The sequence below is a fragment of the Argiope bruennichi genome, chromosome 4 (assembly GCF_947563725.1).
Source record: "Argiope bruennichi chromosome 4, qqArgBrue1.1, whole genome shotgun sequence".
In the NCBI taxonomy this organism is placed as follows: Eukaryota; Metazoa; Arthropoda; class Arachnida; order Araneae; family Araneidae; genus Argiope; species Argiope bruennichi.
This window is the reverse complement of record NC_079154.1, coordinates 27,049,372-27,057,426: the sequence shown is the minus strand read 5'-3', so window position 1 is coordinate 27,057,426 and position 8,055 is coordinate 27,049,372. Positions and strand designations below refer to the sequence as shown.

Genomic DNA, 8,055 nt, shown 5'->3' with positions numbered 1-8,055 from the left:
ATAAGTCAATATGGAGATTAGCTAGGTAATCTGCATATGAACGACTTTCGAGCTTTAAAATTAACATATAGTTTATTGAAGTTTCGTTGATTAACAATAAGTATTTCCAATATAAAATTCGCCGGGTATAAAACAAGTCGAAAATTAATCTGGCTTTTTAATCTTAGGATTTCAGTTTCTACAATTTTCTTTTCTTTCTTTTTTTCTTTCCTTCTATTTATCTTTCTTTCTTTTTGTAAATGAGATGAAGTATCAAATTGCAAAACACATTTTTTTTTTTTTGAGTACCTTGAAAAGTTTCCAAGGCATCATGTCGAAATAAATCTTCATAAACACCTGTAAGAAAGTATGCTAACATGTAGGAGTCCCTCTTCTTTTTTTCATTCCTTTCTAATATTTCATAAACAAAATTCTTGCTCCATTTCTACTGCGCATGAAATAGAAGCCCACGTTCGTTTCTCGCTGCTAAACGCGTGTCGAATCCATTCCGGAAATAGTCATTCAAAACCACTTAAAATCTGTCACATTTGCGCAATCCAACCGAGTCGAAAAAAGAATATGTGATATACCTTTTTATCGACGGAGGCTTTTTACACACAGATAACAGAGCCACCGTCAAAATTTATCTCGCCGATAAAGAAATATCAGACACATTTCTTTTAGTCTCTTAGGAGAAAAGCGTGAAGCACCAGTCAAAGTAAAGAAGAAGAAAAATAAAATTTGTATGTACGCTCTTGTTGGAAGTGGAACCGCAATTGGCGACTATTTATCAACGACAGCTATCTTGGCGAAGACAATTTCTCAAATCGGTAGGCGAGGTGGCCTCGAATCACTTCGCACGAAAAAAAAAAAAAAAAAAAAGAGGGAAAAAAATTAAGAAAAAATTGATCCCTTCCAGACATCGTGGGTTAGGCAGAGATGTGGATCGGGCTCATTAAAGTCTTGTCCCCTACCCCCTACCCCCTACACGTCCAACGAGCGTTCACTTTCAAACGGGATTCAACCCTCCTCTTCTAACCTTGTAGCGCTCAACAAGACATAGCAGAACCAGAGCATGATCTGCATTTTCATCGGTTCTAACTCATTAAAAAGTGTTACTTTTTTTTTATTCGTGGCTATAAATGAAATATCCATTAATTTGAGTAGAGTAGGTTATTTATTATTATGGATTAAAAAGTGATTCCATTGAGCAAGCGGACGAGGGTGATTTTATCATTTTTGTGCGGCTGTTTTGTGTTTGTGTCTTATAGTAGGAATTGATTTTCATACGTTGATTATTTTTATTGAAAATTTAAAATAAACTTTAACTGAACTTTCCTAGTTGACGTTTGCTTGCATTTCAATCTGGAACACCTATATAATTAAGAAATGGAAAAATGCAGTGTCTGCTTATATATTGGGCTTTTACACATAAAATAATAAAATCTCTATGCATCGTATTATTTGTAAGTATGTAAAATTCTCAATATCTAGCAATAATTTCTGCATATCGAATAAAATTTCTATATATCGAATAATTTTTGTTAACAAATTATGTATACCTTTGCAGTCAGTCCATTGATTTGTTTCTTGAGAAGCAAGATAAATCAAGAAATAAATTATTTTTGTTCCATATTGCATGAGAAAACATTTACTAAAAAAGTAATAAATATTTGACAATGAAACCCTGTGTTAGTGTTAGTTTGCTCTCTATGAATTAACATCCTAATTTGTAGCGAGATTTTTATTTTAAATTCACTTTAACTGTTATAAAGGACACAACCTCTAGGAGAAATCTTTTAAGTATGAAAGAAAATTTCAATTTAGATTTTTTTAAATGATGCAGTAAAGAAAAAAAAATGAAAAGAAAGAGGAAAGAAAGAAAGGAAAAAATGTTTTTCAATGAGTACAGTTTCAACAATTTTGAAAAATCGTTTGCAATCTGCACGCTTTTTGAAATAAATTTCCTTGGTTAATTCTTTTAAGTCTTTTTAAATCCTAAGAAATAAATTACGCATAATTATTTTTAATGAGAACCTGATGAAAAATTTCCAAAATGTATTTCTGTATATTCAAATAAATATGCATCGAAATTTCTTTCTATCGTATTTTGTTTCCGATACTCTTCAAGTTCGACATTTAGAGATCCTATTGTATATTAAGATAACCAGATATCCTGTATTATCCAGAGCAATTCAGATTTTTTTTAGTTAAAAAATAACTTGGATTTATTCGAAATGCGAAAATCAAATGTAAAAGATGGCCCTAAATTTTGCTTACAAATAAAAACTCAGATAACAAAAATTCGTTTTTGAATTATCGTGTTCACAGCCAGAACAGACAGATATAATTCCATAAATATGTTTTGGTCTCAGAGAAGTCTGAAACGAGACGTTTGTGACAAGTACAATATTTTTATTTTATGTATTTTTCATATGAGAAAGTAAAAACATTGCATACGTAATAGCGAAATGCTTCTTTACATTCTCCTGCTTTTATATACAAGATTGTGATGAATCTTCGCGCTTCATTCCCCCCTCACTACGAGTCCAAAAAACACACTTTTGGAATTATATCTGTCTGCCGCTCTATCTGTTTGTGAACACGACAATTTAAAAACAGTTTGAATTAGAAGGTTGAAAATTCGATTCATGAACTTAACACCAAATTTAAAGATTTTTATCAAAATTTGAACGAAATCCATTCAGAAGAATCCTGTCAGTCTGGCTGTTCAAGAACAAGAGAACACGATAACTACATAACGATAATAATTAGATTGAAAAAACTTTGTAGAATTCTTAGGCATCTAAAATGTTGACCCTGTAATATTCCCCGTTTCCCAGTACTGATAAGACATTTCAAGCTAACTGTGTCGAAGCTGTTAAATACTAAACTCCTCGAGGTAGCCAGATGGTGGATCTTTTCACCTGGGTGGTCAAGCATCTTCATTAGCGACTGCAGTGAAAGACCATACGTGGGAATTCCTCGTCCGTGAGGTATTGATCGTACCTTCAAAGAGAAAGGGGTGTCCAAACATCTGGATGCTAAATGTTTCTCATTGTGAAAGGACTATGATAACTCCGTGTTCCAGAATAGTCAGTTATGAAAGGTGCATCAGTAAAAGGACCTTCCCACGACCGACTGGCGCCGCTGAGGGAGCATATTGCTGAGCTCAAATGACCAGTGTAAATTAAGAGGCGGAGATTGTCGCTGAAATAAAGTGCGGAGTTTTTTTTTTTTTTTTTTTTTTTTTTAGGGAGAGAAGAAGAAACGATTTGGAGGCGGACTGTTGGACTACGCCCACGAGTTTGGAGTCCGAGAACTACCCCTGGAGTGGTCGTGTTGACTAACAACTTGTTAGTTCCCTGTGGTGTTGTTTCTCCGTATTAATGGAGAACTGAGTTTCAAGATAAACCTTCGACTTCGACTGTTGTGTCTCCTACTACAGGTGTAAATAACTATTTATTTAACCAAGATTAGATCAAGTTGTTCTTTTGTATATATAGGGCTGTAAAATAAAGAATTGTCTGGAAATTCTGCTTCGTTATTTAATCAGTCTAGATTAAGACATTACAACCCATATCACATTTGGAGCAAAATTCGTCTTGGGGTTCACCGTTTATCTATGTCTATACTTTTGTCTGCATGTAAACACGATAATTCAAAAACGTAACAACCTAGATGAATGAAGTTTGGTTCATTTTAACATCTAAAGTGTAGATTGTTATCAAATTTCTGAACGAAATCCATTTAAAAGAATCCTGCCAGTCTGGCTGTCGGAGTATACGTGAACACGATAACTGCAAAATATTCATTGCTTGATGGATAAAATTTTGTAAATTGGTTAGACATCTAAAACATAGACGTATCAAATTCGGAACAAAATTTGTCATGGAGTTCATCATTTATCTGTGTCTATATTTTTGCATGCATGTAAACGCGATGATTCAAAAATGTAACAACTTAGGTTTATGAAATCTGGTTCATAGTGTTCAAAACTGAGTACTTCGGTGTTCGCGGCCTTGCCTAAGGTCCATAATTTTATGCAGACGTGTGGTGAAGGATAACATCTATAACAGAGAATGTGCAAGAAACTTTCGGGGTGAAAACTCATCTAGTTTAATGTCGTTTTTCCGTGTTGACTATAAGTTCTGGGAGGAAATGGCAATAGAATATTGATGGATTTAAACAATACTTTCAATATTACACAAGTTATTGAAAAAATTTATTCACTGAAACTATTTTCGTGCGTTGTATTTCCTCATTGGTAACCACGAGATCTTTCGTCTAGGGAAGGTGCCATAATTTCAGATATTTAGTCTCTTTTTATCGAAATTAATAACACATCCAGTAAAAATAAATAATAGTCTCAGAAACGCAATAATTAAGTACTAATATTTACTAAACAAGAGTGACAATTTGCGATGCATAGTAAAAATTGGGAAGAAAAATTCTTTAGAAGTCATTTTTATTTTCTCGTATACGAAATGAAGAGAAAATATAGTAATTGTTAAAAAATTTGAACTCTAGATTTTGGCGAAGCTCCACGTTTTAAATTTCCATGCGTTCGAAAAGAATATTTTTGGAAAATATCCGTCTGTCTGTCTGTGACAAAGATAACTCAAATACGCTTTGAGCTAGACGGATGAAATTTGGTATACAGGCATACAACAATATTTGTAGATTTCTATCAAATTTTGAGCAAAATCCATTCTGAGGAAGTCTGTTTGTCCTGCTGATCGAATATAAGTCAGCACGATAATTACAAAATGGACAGAGCTGGATAGATAAAATTTGGTAGACAGATTTAACATCTTTAATGTGGGCACCTGTCAAAGTTTGAGCCAAATCCAACAGAGGATTGATTGTCTGATGGTCTTTAATTTCAGAAACATGTAAACGCGATAATTTAAAAACGCAATGACTTAAATATACGAAATGCGATCCATAATTTTGCGACTTTAATTATAGTTTTATGACAAATTTTTGTTTCAATCTGTTGAAAAAAAAAACTTGTCTAAAACACAAATTAGATTTTTGAATGCTATTGATGCCTTCCACGGATTAATCACCAAATAATTCGCCAAGGACGACACAATTGATTCAGTAAAAATGCTAAATTCACGCCAAAGGTTAATATTTTGTAACTGTTGTACGCCAATGCCATTCAAGACGCTCACTGGGATAACATCTTTATTAGAGAGTATGCTAGAAAGTTTTGGTGAGATCACTTCCTCTGGTTTTTATTAAATTTAACTACAATCTATCAAAAATTATAACAATCAATATATATATTTATAAATAAAAAACAAGCAAAGAGAAGAATAACAATCAGACTCTCTCGGTTAATCTGGTCACAAGTTTTTTTAGTTTCTCTCGGCCTATCTGATTCATTTCATGTCAGCTTAACTAGTCTATGGTAAGAAAAAAAATTATTTTTGTCTTACTAATAAATCAATCATCCTTTTGTTTACATGTTTGGTTCCCCACCAAACGACCTGATTTCAATGTGTTCCATGAAATTCGAACCAGCAGAAGATGAAGTTCGATTTATTAAAAAAAAAAAAAATTATGCGATGCATTCGTGCTTTGCAAATCGCAGCTTATCAGAAAAAGTTGCACGGAGAAGTGTCAGCAATCAGGGCGTTGTCAGTTATCAGCCGTGTAGGCACTATCGAACTACCCATCGTTCGTAGAAGTGTTCATTAAGACATGATTATTCATGCACTTGCTTTAAATAGCGTTATTTCAAACACAAAAAAAGAACCCTTTTTTTTGTTACATTTCTTCGCACGTTCCGCTTTATCTTTAAAGGAAAAATCTGATGTTTAATGAGTAGAATATTGAATAGAATTAATTCTTTTACAGTTATTCAGAAACCTTCACGTTCTGACCTTGTTTGCCAAGTTTAAATTTTTTGAAATGTTGGGTTTTTTTCTTCTGAAGTTGAGATACAGAGCTAATAAAAGTAATTTCACCAATTAAAAATGGCTAAAACTTCTTTGTAAACTTTTATAAAAATAAAAATTTGTCCACAATATAGAAGGAAGCTTAAAATGTTGTTTGAGTACAAAATTTCCTGATGTAACTTTCCTTGGTCACTTGAGTAAACATCCATTCGGTAGCGCATTTTATTTCGTATTCTGTGAAACATATTGTTACGAACCTGTGATGCGGCTTCCCAGCATAGTTGGTTCCATAGGAGGTCCCAGAGCTTGGCGACAAACTTGGCGACCATTTGGCGACATGGCGACGAATTTGGCGCCAAAATAGATTATAGCTCAAACACCGAGAATTTTCCCGATCCGTCCAGTAGGAACGGAGATACGCCTCGAACGTTCCTGATTGATTGAGAGGCTTCTAGCCCCGCCTCCTAAGACCTATAAAAGGAGCTGCAGCTGCCGGGGAGTAGTGGTGAATTGAGGAGTAGTCGGAAGCGACAGAGCAGAGTAGTGGTGAACCAGTGGGGAATTGAGTTGCGAACCAGTGGAGTTGAAGAGTAGTCGGAATCGACGATAAAGAACTGGCCTTCCAGAGAAAAGCGGAGCAGCGAAGGAGTGAAGCTAGTGCTGAACTAAGCTGTGTGCTACTGTCTGCAGTAGAATCTGTTGTATGCTGCACGTCTCGGCTGAAAACAATCGTCTTTTGTGCTGTATATAGTTGTCGTCTTTGTGCTGTATATAGTTGTCGTCTTTGTGCTGTATATAGTTGTCGTCTTTGTGCTGTCCTGTGTGTCTTCGTGTAAATAAACGTAGTTGTTTTATTTTCTACTGCCGCCTGGTGATTGAGCGTTCTTCACACCATATAACTTCCACTATCCAAACGAACCCCGGAAATTTCGTAACAATATTCTTAGACAGTGATAGTTATAATAGTTTTGTTGTAATGTAAGGCCGAAAAAAAATCAATGACATTGCTGAAAAAGCTTTGCTTCAGTACATAATAATTTCTCTATGTGTCTATTTGTAGTCACATAGGTGACATTCAAGCTGTAGTCCATTTTGCGTTTCATTCTGAAGAACATATATTCACTTATTACTTTCTTGTAAACTATAACGGGAAGGAAAAAATTAACTACAATACAGAAGGAAACTATGTTTGCTAGCGCTTACTAATTCCACTATGTAACTTCTCTTGGTCACATGGGTCACATCCCTGCATTAGTTTATTAGCAGTAGATTTAGGTTTAGTGCAGCCCTAGGCTGCATTATATTTAAAGGCTCCTATTTCAATAGTAAAACATACTAAAACATGTCAATTAATTATTTTTATTTTAGTAAATCTATAAAAATATACGTTTTTATTTACTTATTTCTAAACATGCATAACATAGAAGAAACTAACTAAATTTTCTTTAAAAAATTATTGAAAATACTATCAGAATTATTAGTTAGCGTTTCCCTTGACAAATAAAAATATAAAATGATTATGGTGGATTATAAAGAAATGATGAATTTCAAATGGAAAATTATTATTTTACAAGACTTGTGAAATGTAACATAGCACAATCCGTTAAAAAGTGACTAATATTCCAGTACATTATAAATAATGAATCAATTAACTTTAATTCATCTAATAGAGATTTTAATAAATATGTAAACACACGTACCTAAAACCTAGCCTAATAAATATAATTTATAAAATTTGTATTTTTGCAAATTTATATGGCAGCTATGTCATTACCATTTTTAATTTATTTGTCTGGGCCACTTCCCTGAGCCAAGGGGCCTTAGACAACTGCTTAAACTGTCTAATCGGAATTCTGCAGCTGTATTCACTTTACACCTCACTTAATGAAACATATTCGCTGGCATTGATGGTTAAAGTTTCCTTATAAACTAGTACGACAGTAATCAAAAAATTATCGATAAAGCAAAAGAACGCTTAAAGTTTTATTTCGGCTGTTAAAAATTACTTCATGTGACTTTTCTCGGTCACTCGAGCAATATTCACGCCATAACTTAAGAGCATTAATGCATATTCGATAGCCACATGGATATCCTATCCTCGGTAGTATAGTGGTCAGTATGCCCGCCTGTCACGCGGGAGACCGGGGTTCGATTCCCCGCCGGGGAG

At 34.1% G+C, this 8,055-nt stretch overlaps 1 non-coding gene across 1 annotated transcript; it reads left to right on the top strand.

The window, feature by feature from the left end:
- The first annotated feature begins 7,983 nt into the window (after nucleotides 1-7,983).
- On the top strand, nucleotides 7,984-8,055 carry Trnad-guc (transfer RNA aspartic acid (anticodon GUC)). The gene has a single exon. It is a non-coding gene; the product is annotated as a tRNA-Asp (tRNA).